Source organism: Prionailurus bengalensis, chromosome B1 (assembly GCF_016509475.1).
Source record: "Prionailurus bengalensis isolate Pbe53 chromosome B1, Fcat_Pben_1.1_paternal_pri, whole genome shotgun sequence".
Lineage (NCBI taxonomy): Eukaryota > Metazoa > Chordata > Mammalia > Carnivora > Felidae > Prionailurus > Prionailurus bengalensis.
The window spans coordinates 187,729,940-187,743,396 of NC_057344.1; the positions used below are offsets into that span (position 1 = coordinate 187,729,940).

The 13,457-nt window shown below is 39.5% G+C and overlaps 1 long non-coding RNA gene across 1 annotated transcript; it reads left to right on the top strand.

Annotated features, from left to right (window-relative positions):
• Window positions 1–1,191: 1,191 nt before the first annotated feature.
• On the top strand, window positions 1,192–13,184 carry LOC122478998. The gene is made up of 3 exons (XR_006296210.1): window positions 1,192–1,313; window positions 6,894–7,038; window positions 10,751–13,184. It is a non-coding gene; the product is annotated as an uncharacterized LOC122478998 (long non-coding RNA).
• The last annotated feature ends 273 nt before the right edge of the window (window positions 13,185–13,457 follow it).

The window sequence follows — 13,457 nt, forward strand, 5'->3', positions numbered from 1 at the left end:
TGAGAGTGGCTTTGCAGGCGGTGACTTCCTCATTGGTCCTGGATCATAAGCAATTTGTGCAAAACAAATAGAACGCACTTTCACTTCTAATTTTCCTCTGTACGGACTCTCTCTGGTACACAGGGAGGGAGGTTGGTAAAGTAGTCTGTGAAGTGAGGCAGTTTACCCTGTGTGGGAAGCCACTGGGAGTCTCGTTGCTTTAAGGTAAACTAGCATTAAAGACCTTTTGTCAGTTAGCGTCCTATTCCAGAGCTAGACTCAGGCCTATCCAAGTGCAGAGCCGAGTGCGTCTTTATTAATGCCTCCAGTGGGAATATTAATTTGCATTTGAGGCTAAATATTCCTTTCCACAAATTTTGCAGTTTCCAGAGTCCTTAAATAAAACAGTGATGTACAGGGGCCCTGAGTGGCTCAATTGGTTAGGCATCCGACTTCTGCTCAGGTCATGATCTCACGGCTCATGAGTTTGAGCCTCATGTCTGGCTCTGTGCTGACAGCTCAGAGTCTGGAGCCTGCTTCACATTCTGTGTGCCTGTTTGCCCCCCCCCTCTCTCTCTAATATAAATAAATATTTTAAAAATTTTAAATACTTCTTAGCATTCCCCACCCACTATGATATAATTCGATCCTGAGTTACTTTATAAAGTTGGATGGGACAGAAAACTCCATTTTACAGATGAGAAAAGTGAGGCTCAGAATACCATCTGTCTACAATGGTACAGCTGGTTAGTAGCAGCATCAATGCCACAATCACCCATAATAAGTACCTCACCAAGATGGACACAGGTTTTGTGGGGCCCAGAGCCGAACTCTGGATAAATAAAAATAGAAAACAATATTCTACTTTGTGAATTTTATAAGCACATTTATAAACAATTGTGTGGACACATTTCTAAGGCCCCTCCCGGGACCCCGGATGGGGCCCAGGCAAGTGAGGGTCCCAGAGAGCAAGCTTCACTCTCTTCACTGGAAACCATTTCCACTGTTGCAAGGAACGTGCCAGCAAGAGGCCTGCGCCTGGTACAGCACACGTGTTCGCTGACTAGTAGCCATGATCATCCTCTCTGGCTTTATGTCGTCTCTACGGTGATCCAGAAATAGACGTTTCTAGATGACAGCAGTGGGGCATGCTAGACCTCACTGCTATCTTTAGAACATCTGCACCCGTGCCACCCTCCCTCGCTGCTCTCCTTCCCTCCTTGGGACTGTCATCCTTCCCCAGAGCCTGCCCTGTCTGGTAGTGGCTCAGGTCCCAAGACTGGCTTTACAGAATGAACATGACAGCTCCTCACAATACTCGGACCCTGGTTCAGGTAAGGGCCTACGCCCCCCATTTCATTCTTTAGTACCTCCCTTCGTCTTTAGGAACTTGTATTATTTTATCATCTCATTTCCAAAGTCACACCTGGCTTTTCTCTGGTTCTCCTTCTGCAGCTTTGAACAATGGCATTTATTTATTTATTTATTTATTCATTCATTCATTTATTTAGAACACTGTGGAATCTTTGTAAGCACCCGTCTGCCTTTTCCATGTGTAGCACAATTGTCATTTGAAACACAAGCTGCATCATGCAGGATGCAGAGTGGCCAGCTGACCAGGTGTCAGCAGACCCAAGATAAGATATCTTCTTATCTAACCATGTATCATGGGCCTACTTTTTTGTATTCTAGAAATAATAATCACAGTATATTATGTTAGAAGGAAACTTTAGGCAGTGGTTTCCATTTAGGCTGTGTCGGAAAAAACATGGTGCACTTTTTCAATGCAGATTCCCAGGCTCGGTCTCAGACCTTGAGAATCATAGGAAGGAACAGAGAGTCACTACCATGCTCCCCAATGCATCACCAACAGCCAAAAAAATAATAAGAAAGAAAGCAAGAAAAAAAAGCAGATGGCCGTTCCGATATGCCACAGATAAGTAAGGAATTCAGGGACTATTTATTCTCTTCCCTCTTTTACAGAGGAGATAGCACGACACCAACACTTTGAGAAAGGGGAACAGAGGGCTTAATAATCCCTTTTCATTTCAATCTCAGATAATTATGCTGCTGAATTTGAAGTGCGATCTGTCAGTCATGCACAGCTCTGATAGGCACGTTGGGGACTCCACTTAGCCAACCAACCCAATGATCTGCCTCCCTGCCGAGCTTCCTGTAGTGATAGCAGCAAGATTCCTGAAGGCAGCAAGCCGCCCCAGGGGCAGAGAGGGTCTCTGAGATCTTTGGAATGCCGTGGGCAGTGTCCTTACGCATATCGGGACACAAATGGGGCAGGGATCTGTGTGGCGCCTACTCTGAAATGCCACAGCTGAGCCTGTGAAAGGTCCAAGAGTAGATCAGATTCCCAAGGCCCCAGCTGGCAGGTCTGTAGGAAAATCAGATTCCTGTGAGTCCTTAGAGGTCACGGGAGGGTGACTGCTCCTGGTCAGAGGCAGGGAGGCTTAGGACAGAGACAGGAAGGAAGTTAATAGGGCAGAAAGGGAAAGAAATGTGACCAGAAGAAATTAACTCGCTATTATTTTCTAGTTTGCCAATCCCAGCTGGGGTATGTTTTTGTGAGTCCTGCACAGAGAGTGGTCCTTAGTTTCAACAAACACATTCACACACCAAGGACAACACACACACACACACACACACACACACGTACTTGCACCACACTCACCTGGCATAACCTCAATTTCTAACCGATTATTAACCTTTTATTAGACTCACAGCCTTTGGGGCTAAGCACTATAGTTCACTTATATTTATATTTCTCCAAGCATAGTACTTGGCATCCTGTGGCAAATTTTTGTAAATTAATAGAAGAAACAACAACTATTAGATAGACCACTTTTAGTATTGAAAGGTGAATATGATAAAAGCTTTCAGAATCACAATGGATTACGGCAAGACAGAAATGTTCATCACATTTTAAATGGAGAACTCTATGCATCCATGAGATTTGAGAGCTCTGAGCTGAAGGCCGGTCAGCTTAGTAAAATCCATGAAATGCATTAACTCCAAGAGAGATACATCTATTGATCAAAAATTGTAAAGTCATCTGTGTTAAACAACATAACAATGACCACATGGTACTCTGTCTTTTCCACTAAGCAGTAACTACTTGAAGGTAATAGACCAGGATTACTCGTGTCTGTAGCCCTGGTACCTCACAATATGTGTCAGATATGCTGTAGGGATGATTATGTTCTGATTAAAGAGCAATGAAATGTAAATATTGACAAAAACCTATTGGAAGTGTATGTTCACCACAATAGCACATATGCACCTCTTCCAGTTGACCTTGTAGATGAAATGCTTTGCAGTCGAAGGGGAATAGAATGTGTACAGAGATTTTCCAGTGTTTATTTTTACATTGAACATCAACTAGGCCCCAAGGCTAATGCTATTGACCTGTAACATGCATAGAGATATGGCCAAGCAACTGGCCACTTGGTCAGTGAGCTGAAAGGCCAGGAGGACCCTGTCCACAATGGGACACTGCCATCTGGTGTATGCCCCGGGTTAGACAGCCAAGGAAGGGATGTAGCTCAGGGTCAGGAAAGGTGGGGGAAGCAGAGCTAACCCTTGAGTACGCATATTGCAAAGCTCCTGTGTAGACAAGCATGATCACCTACTTGGCTGGGATCTTGAAGTAAAAAAGCTTAAGTTATCAAAAAATGAGATAGGATATTACTAAGAAAGAAGGGGAAAAGATTCCTCAATGACTGCAGTAGATTGAGCATTACACATTGGTTATCTCATTTAATTTTCACAGTCCTCTAACAGCTGAATATTAAAATGGTTATATCACATATAAGGAAATGGAAGACCGGAGAAGTTAAGTAACTTACCTGGGGTCACATAGGTAGAACAAATAATATAATTACTGCTCTTTTCTCTATATCTTGCTGCCTCTGTGACTCTTCCATTTTAATAAATAGCCTCTTAAGAGGGGGGATGGTTCTTCTTTTTGTCCAAATGTAGTTTTACATAGAGCTAAATAGTTCTCAATGATAAGCAATCTACTGCAATAGGGAAGTACACTCAGAATTCCTTACTGCTTGTATGTGGGTGAAGAGAGAAAATCACATATTAAAGTGAATTAACACTTAATAGGTTTAATTTGTTTTTAAAGTTCATTTATTTTTGAGAGAGACGGAGCACTAGTGGGGGAGGGGCAGAGAGAGAGGGAGACACAGTCCAAGGCACCAGGCTCCGAGCTGTCAGCAGAGTCTGACGCAGGGCTCGAACTCTCAACCACGAGATCATGACCAGAGCCGAAGTCAGACGCTCATCCGACTGAGCCACTCAGGCGCCCCCACCTCTTCTTTTTCATGGTGAGAACATTTAAGATCTATTGTCTTAACAACTTTCAAGTATATACTACAGTATTATTAATTATAATCACTATGCTGTACATTAGATCCCCGGAAGTTATTCATCTTAAAACTGGACATTTGTACCCTTTGACCAACATCTCTCCATTTTCACCACCCCCAACATATGGTAACCACCATTCTAGTCTCTGTTTCTATGAGTTTGGCTTCTTTAGAGTCTACGTACAGTACAAGTAATTTCATAGAGTATTTGTTTTTGTCTGATTTATTTCACTTAACATAATTTTCTCAAGTTCTATGTATGTTACAAATGGCAGGATTTCCTTCTTTCTCAGGACTGAATACCATTCCATTGTGCCTACTCATATGTGTGTGTATTATAAGTATAAATACACATGCATATATGTTATATATGAGTACATCTTTATCCATTCATCCATCGACAGACAGGTGGTTTCCATATCTTGGCTATTATAAATAACTGCAATGAACGTGAGAGGGTAGTTACCGCTCTGAGATCCTGATTTAAATTCCCTCGGATATATAGCCAGAAGTGGGATGGCTGGACCATGGTTCCATTTTAACTTTTTCAGAAACCTGGATACTGTTTTCTGTAGCAGCTGTACTATACTTTTTGTTTTTTAAATATCATTGTAAAATGTTATTTATCTTGATTGCTGAGTTTTTTTTGGAGTCTCCTTAGGTTTTGTGCATGGAGATAAAGCCTAACTAGTCCTGACTTCGAAGGATTTATAACTGAAAGGTTGGAAATAGTCTAGAAATAAAATCTTACTTCAGCATCATGTCTGTCAAAGAGATATTGGCTTGCTCACTATTACCATAAGACACCTTATTTTCTCATGTGAAAAAAGTTATATTATAATAATTATTAATGATAAAGTATCAGTGGAAACACAATATGATAATTATGATGAACTGTATATATTTTGAGGTTTTTATGTGTTTTATATGAATAACAACTACTTTACCTATATTCAAGTTTAACTGGAAAATTAAATGAGCTATTACATATAATATCTCAATTTCAAAGCATGATACATATGTGTTAAAGCTGTTAATCAAAGAATGATGGATACTTGTTTTGATGGGCACCTCGGGAGATTTTGTGTGTGTGTACACAGTGTTAATGCAGAAAAATTCTTTTGCTTCTGATTTTTGAATCGAACCATAAATATCACGAGGGAAATGTTTTCTACCAACATGTTGCAAATTTAGATTAACTGAAGTGTTAGCCCCTAGGTTGTCAGTAAAAACAGATTGGTGGCAAAAAGTCACATTAAATAAGACTAGATCCTTTCTAATGGGAGATATTTGGGACCCTTCATGCAACAAGAAGTCAAGAACATCCCTGAACCACAAGCCATTCCAAATAGGACCTTGCTGAGACGCAGACACAGATTTAAAATATTTTCAAACAGTATAATATCCCTAGAAAAATTCCCTATTGATGCTTGGGGATTTTCCCCAGAGGTGTGAATTATAAACCTGAAGAGACACTGTTAACATTTTGTGTATGAAGTTAAGTCTTAGTCCTGCTCAGCTCAACTTCTATTCATTATATTTCAACTCATAGCAAGCAGAAACTAAGAACGATGTGTCATGGTAAGTAATTCGCTTGCATTCCCTAATGCAATGTCACAATCTAGATCTTTCTTCTGAGAAGATTTAGTTGAAACCTCCATCCTGCACCTCCTGGTAAGAATACCATTTAATGTTCCATTAGCAAAGCAGAGCTTTTGGAAGTCGTAATGAAGGAAATTCTCAGAAGAACTGAAAGGAGACTTGAGGGAGGGCCCTGTTTTCATATTAATCTTGTGGTTAAGTTGGAGTCTGGGTAAAATTGTACAAATTCCTTTGTAATTTATCTGGCAGAATAAGATTTCAGTCAGACAAGGTACTTACAATTGAGAAACCAGCTTCTCTCCAGCCATAAAGCATGCTAATTGGAAAGCTGTGGGCAGAATTCCTGCCAAAAGCGGGGAATCTTCTCAAATATTAACGATGCCCTCCTGCCAAACTTTTGGATGCTGTCATGAATCTGGTGGCTTACAGCTTTATGTCATCTCATCATGTCTTTGATCTTGCTGTCGGTGTACCCCAAAGAGGTAATACTGTCCAGTGGCGGGGCCATGAGACACAGTGCGGAAGTACCTATGGGATTGGGAAGGAAAGCCGGCGTCTATGCAAGTCGACATATCCCATAAAGGTGACATGTGTTGCAAACGGAAACAATGATGAATATGTTTAGGAGTCATAGTAAGCTACACAAGGAATTTGAATTGTTCTAAACTCATAGAATATGGCTGGCGTTGCTAGCAAACGTAGAAAAGAACAGGAACAATGAAGATGATTGGAACATAGAAAATAATCATGCAGGAGAAGCAAGAAGTCTTCCAACTCTGCTGGGAAAATTTTTTAAGAGCAGGATAACCTTGGCTCTATGGTGCCGCTGACGGATCATATACGCAGCGTAGGGGATGTTCAAGTGCTCCTAACTTTTTTTTTTTTTTTTTTTTGAGAAGCTTAACAAAATTAATGCTGTTTCTCCAGATGCCTAATTCGCTCCACAGAAGTGGTCTCCATCTCAAATCTCGACCAGAAGTTGATTTGGAAGCTGGCAAGCATGCACTCTTGGCAATTGAGAACATCAGCAATGAGAGAAGAGTCTGCAACCTTCCCCTCTGCCCAGGAAGAGGTCAGGACCTTGGCACACCCCTTTGGGAAGATTGCCAACTTTGGGTTTTAGACAGCACATTTAAATGTTTTATCTGAACTGCCTATTACTTTACAGCTAAGCACCTCTCCATTCAGCCAAAGTGGTCAGATAGACACTTGGTGAGTATTTGGGTTGTTATGCCAAAGTCATTTTTGGCCTTCTTTTTTGGATACTTGTGAGAGCAACTGTCAACTCAGTTCCTTGAATAATTGATTGCAAAGAGGGTTCCTGTAGATGGGAACTTAAAGTTCTTATGAAGGCATTCCAAGAGCAGAAATTTCCGTGTGGAATAATGGTATAAGAAAAGGTATAATAAATCCTCACATTTATATAGTACTTTATAGTTTAATATAATAGTTAAGAGCACAGGCATTAGAATCAGACCGAAGTAGGTTTTTGAGTTATGTTAACTCCTATGAAAATCGGTTGCTGATACTCAGATTCCATAGTTTCTTAAGGGCTTGGGTACTTTCTAGAAAACCTCTCCAATGATCTTGTTGGTAAAATGGGGATAATAATATCTATGTAATAAGGTTGATTTGAGAATTCAAAAATATGCTATAATCAAAATAATATGTATAAATATAATTTTATATTACAGCTCCTTGCAAGTAAGTGATCAATCACAGATGAAAAATCTATTTTATATATTTTTAAAATCTTTTTTTCAATTAATTGATTTATTTATTTTGCGAGAAAGAGGGAGACAGAGAAAGCATGAGTGGGGGAGGGGCAGAGAGAGAGACTTCCAAGCAGACTTCTTGCTGTCAGCCCAGAGCCTGACGTGGGGCTTGATCTCACGAAACATGAGATCATGACCTGAGCCCAAATCAAGAGTTGGACGCTTGAATAACTGAGCCACCCAGGTGACCCAAATCTATTTTATATATTGTGAAAACCTTCACATCAATCCTTTAGAGTCAGGGATAAAGTTTTATGAAGATGGTCCAGACAAACGTGTCAAGGGAGCCAGGCTTTTTAAGCTATCTTGAGCTTAAATAAACAAACATGTAAATGGACTATGGTGTCATAAGGGACACCTATATACACCAGCTATTGGAGCATGAACAATAATTCAAGCTCAAGAGTGCAATTAAGTATTTCCTACTGTATTTGCTAAGGCAAAGGATGGGATTATGGTGGCAGGTATACCTAATTTGCATCCTGATTTGGCTGTTTACTGACTGTGTGATCTTGGAAAAATGAACTTTTCTAATCTTCATTTAAAAAATGGGAGTAGTAATAGTTCCTAGCTCACAGGCCTGAGAAAATTCAATGAGACAATGCTTATAAAGCGTTCAGCATTGAGCCTGGCATATGGTAACAGTACAGTAAATATTAGCTGCTATTATTACACGTAGAGAAGAAAAGAGCATAGGAAGCAAAACAAAAATTTATTGAGCACTGACTTCATGTAGGACACACATGCCAGATCCTTTATGTATATTTTTCTTTTTTATCCTCTTAGCTTCTCTGGAAGATGGGCGGTGTTGTTCTCATCTACATAAACAAGGGATCTGAGGCTCTGAAAATTAAGCAGTTAGAGAGAGAGGTTAAACGTATCCACTGTTCACACAGTGCTCTAAAGAAGCGTGTTCTGAGTGCCTGCTCTTTGCCAGACATGGTACTAGGTACTTTGAACACCTCATCTCCTGTCTTCATAGTGCTTATTCTGTAATGAGTGGAGACAGCTGAGTCCAAAGAGGTATAGGGAGTGTGCGAGGGTGGAACATATGAATCATGAGAACCTTGTAGGTCACTGTGAGGATCTTGGCTTTGACTTAGGACCTCTGTACTTGCTTTAAAGTTATGTTCATTTTCTCAGCATCTTTTTTTTTTCTTTAAAGAATCATTTTATTGGCTTCAATGTTAAGATTCTGACTCAGGTTCTCTAACTTAGAACACTAATGGGATATTAGAGGCCCATAGCAGAGATCTACCATGCAAAAAGCCCTGTGTACATTCCTGGGCAGGCAACAGTGCTCTACTGGGTGCCCCACGACCGTGGAAGTTGTCTCAAGACATTCAACAGTCTCCTATGCCACTTCAGCCATCCCAAGCAGTGGTCAGAATAAACCACAGGAAAGACGGAGGTGAGACTTGACCTGGACCCTTCGATACAATTTCTTGTTTCGTGATTCTCAGCATTCCATTCCTGACTTTAGACTTTTCTGTGCTTTGTGCACTGGGATGCCTCATATGGTGCCACTGAATTCACTAGACCTAAGATTAGCAATTAGCATCTCCTATGGACATTCAACCTCCACAGTGGAAAATCAATAAATCATGTTCAATAAAGAAATAGAGAATGCTTGAATAAATAAGTGGTTGAATAAATACATCCTCTCTACTATCAATCAGAACTTACAGGCCCAGTGCAATTTCTTTACCGAACAGACTATTTAGATACACCAGTTTACCCAATAGTGTCCACAAAGACATAACTCCTAGTGTCTTCGTTTTATACAAGACACATCCTTTTAGGCATTCTAAGGAATTCTACAACCTAAAGGGATGATGATGCTCAGGGTGGAAATTATAGGCATCATGGAAGGCTGGTCAAAGAAATGAATTTTTCTGAACATAAATATATCTTTAAGTCAGTTTTGGAATTTAACCACAAAATTCCCCTTATAGGTACTTTCAAAAATGTTCTCTAAGACAAGACTATTTCCTATATTCCCTGAGTCTATAAAATAAGAATGTCTTGAACATGAAATCAATGGCTTGTTGTTGGGTCCATGTTAGTTGCCAATTTAGAACACTCCACAGTAAATGTATAAAAATTAATAGGCAGAACAATCAAATTGGCACACAAAGTGGGGGTTCTTGGGATATATCCAGACAGAACCATGTTCTCAGGCCTTCCTCTTTGAAATGGAGGAAAAGACTACTTGAATAATTGACTGGTCATCATGGCAAGATAGTGTTGCTCTCTCAGCTTTATAAATTAAACATGAGTGGCAATAAAAGTAACTGAAATATATTTTTTTCAGAGAGTGAAGTAAACCATAAGAGACTCTTAAATACAGAGAACAAACTGAGGGTTGCTAGAGGGACTAAGTGGGTGATGGGTACTAAGGAGGGCAGTTGTTGGGATGGGCACTGTTGGTATTATATGTAAGTGATGAATCACTGGGTTCTGCTCCTGAAACCAATACTATACTGTGTGCTACCTAATTTGAATTTAAATAGATAAGTAAGTATCTATTGAATTTAAATAGATAGGTAAGTAAATAAAATATGTGTTTGTGTTCAGCATACATGTGTATGTGCATGCACATGCACTCCCCATATGCCCATTAGAGACTCTATTTGCTGCCATGAAAATAATTGATTTTTCAATGAGTAAGTGACCTTCACTGTACCCTCCAGGTGACTTGTTTTCCCAAGCACCTGAACATTCCTTCACTTGCTAAAAACACCCAGCATTAATCCAATGCCCCTCATTAAGCATGGTGAATGTTCCTTTTGACATAGTAAAACTAAAGCTAGTATAATTTGTGCGTGCCAACAGGTAGACTTCCTTGCCGAAGGGGATTTCCCTGCTGCATATGGAAGGTGCTCAACTTGTGTCCTCTTGCCAAGACAGGATGATCACGCACTGTATACAAATGCATAAACAATTTTATGGAGCATGACAATCCCTGTGGGTCTCTAGAGATATTAACCAGAGTCCTCCGTTTTCCAGGCTTGAAGTCTCCATGAATTGAGGAGCGCGTAACATCCTCTTCAACACAAGCATTGAGTCCTACATCTGCTGTGACTGCAAAAAAGAAGCATAATCCATGAAATATCCTTTTAAAGGATACTCAGCATAATCATTAGCATAGCATAGAGTGAATGTGATTTCTCTCTCTTTCTTTCCCTCTCCCTCTCTTAATAGAGATATATAGATATAGATTTAGACATTCAGAAAGTTTTTATGCAATGTGAAACTTGCCTTCCCCAAAACAGAATCATTGGCAGAATCATTGGCAAAGACTTGAGCATTAATGGCAATTCTGATTTGGATCTAAATTAGTCCCTTAACCTGCTAAACCTCAACCTTTCTAGAAGGAAAAAAAAAAGGAAGAACTACTCTCACCTGTACCCCAAACCAGATTAAGGGATAAAACCAATAATGTGAGAGTACTTGGAAACATGCAGCACATTTCAGATCTTAGGGGTTGGAGGATTCCAATGTAAGAATGTAAATGTCTACAGCATATTTGCATGAGTTTCAACTTAGTAGAACCTTTAAAGAGAAATGTGTTCATCTCCACCCATAATTCTTAAAATTACTTTAAATTCTGCAGCTTGGTATTTAGTGCATTATACATGAGGTAGGACTAGTTTCACAGCTGGACTTTATAGCATGGCAGTACTTAGAATATTTTTGTGGATAATGTAGTCCTCTTAAAGGTTTCTCTCCTTAGATTCTGAAAAAAAAAAGATGATCAAAATATGAGTTTTTCGTTTCCTAAAGAATCCTAAAATTGGTTTAGGACATACTTCAAGTAATGCCAAATGTCCTAGATTCCCTTTTACATTTACAATGAGACCTTCACAGATTAAAACTCCCGTTCACACTTAGGCTAATGTGAGGAGTCCAGAAGTAAAATCCTAAAGGATGATGTGAGAGGACAATCTAGTTCCTCATTCAGAAAAAGGTGCTAAAACATTTGGAAAAGTTAGAAACATTTCTGCAAGTAAACCCTGATTCAGCCAAATGACAGCTTGAGATTTACAACTCAGTGACAGTGGGGAGGCCGGTTCCAGGATGATAACCCTGCCACAGTTCATGAGAAAAAGGTTTTCACCACATAATCCGCTCAACGATCTGTTTGCAGGTGATATCATTTCTGTTTTTCAAGTAAGAAAACCCAGGCTCAAACAGTTATGATTATCATCTTATATGTTAATTTTAATTTATATCCATTCTTGTGCCAGAAATAGCTAAAAGAAGCCAAATAGATATAAATAGCCATGTCGCAATCATTTTACAAATGATAATATAAGCTCTTCTTACTAGTCAGCGTCTCTGCCTCTAGCTCCTTACTCCTCTAAGGTAGAGCGTCAGGCCATTTCACGGCCATCTGAAATGACCATATTGTAAATCATTTTAGGTTTGCCAGCTATACCAACCCTGTTGCAACCACTCAATTCTGCTCTGGTAGCCTGAAACAGCAATTGACGATACGTAAGCAAATGGACATGACTGTGTTCCAATAAAGCTTTATTTACAAAAACAGAGCCAACAAGCCAGACGTGGACTGTAGCTTATGGACCCTTGATCTATGGTCTCTTGCAAATTTCATAAGTTCCTTCCAAATTCCGTATGAAGCTCGCTCCCACCAAACGTCTTCTGAGCAGCATTAACCGATAATCAGCCCAATATGCCAAGGAACCCCACATTCTTACATGCTTTGCGAACATGTCATGTGAGTTTATCTGTATACTGTTTTATTGTCTGCTTTGCAAAAGATTTTATAATTTGTTCTCTCTCTTTTAAGGTTGTATCTTTAAAGACATGGGGCCTATCTTCCCACTCCTACTGAGATTTCTCATATAATATGTCCATTATGCTGATGAGTATTCAGTAAATGTGGTTGAATACTGAAAGGGAATACAAGAATTCAAATTTATCGAAAATTTAACAAAAAATAAGGATATAAAACTTGTGTGGGAAGGAAAATAGAATTTCTTCTTTAGAAATCTGAAAATAATGGAGTGCAAATGTGGTCATTGACATTTTCTTTAAAAAATCCTATATTTGGGCAAATACTATTTTCTTTTGGAGGGGATTGTTCTTTGTCCAATGATAATAGTCACTGTGTCCTTGCGTCACGCATACCATCAATAGCACTCTCTATGTAAAACCCTAATGAGTAGACAACTGCTGGTCAAGTTGTTGTTCCGTTTTAGGTTGTCTCTCTTTTTGGAGACATTTTTGACCTTCATTAAATGCCAATATAATGCACTCTGCTGAATCCTATAAATAAAAAATGTACTCGGGTCAGTTTAGCTGTAGTTCTTGGTTTCTGTCAATTTGATTCTATTTCAATTTCAATAACTTTATTGTCATGACAAGGTAAACATGAGCTCAAGACTTGCCAAAGTCAATAAATCAACACTTGGGTCTCAAGATAGCTTCTGTATGGTTCCTTTTCACAGTTTCGAATGAGGGGTAGACCAATTGGCACATATTTAGAAAAGCTCTTTTGACCTTGTATAAAAATAATGCATCAGGATTATGCTGGCATCCTGTAGGCTAGCCTAGAGAAGTGCTCTTATTCGTTGGACTTGCTTTCATGGGCCAAATCAGATAAAGATTTTGTTGCCAATGCCAACCCTATGTAATACAACTAGGAAGAACATTTTTTTTTGCACGTCACGCTTAAAAGTTATGGGCATTC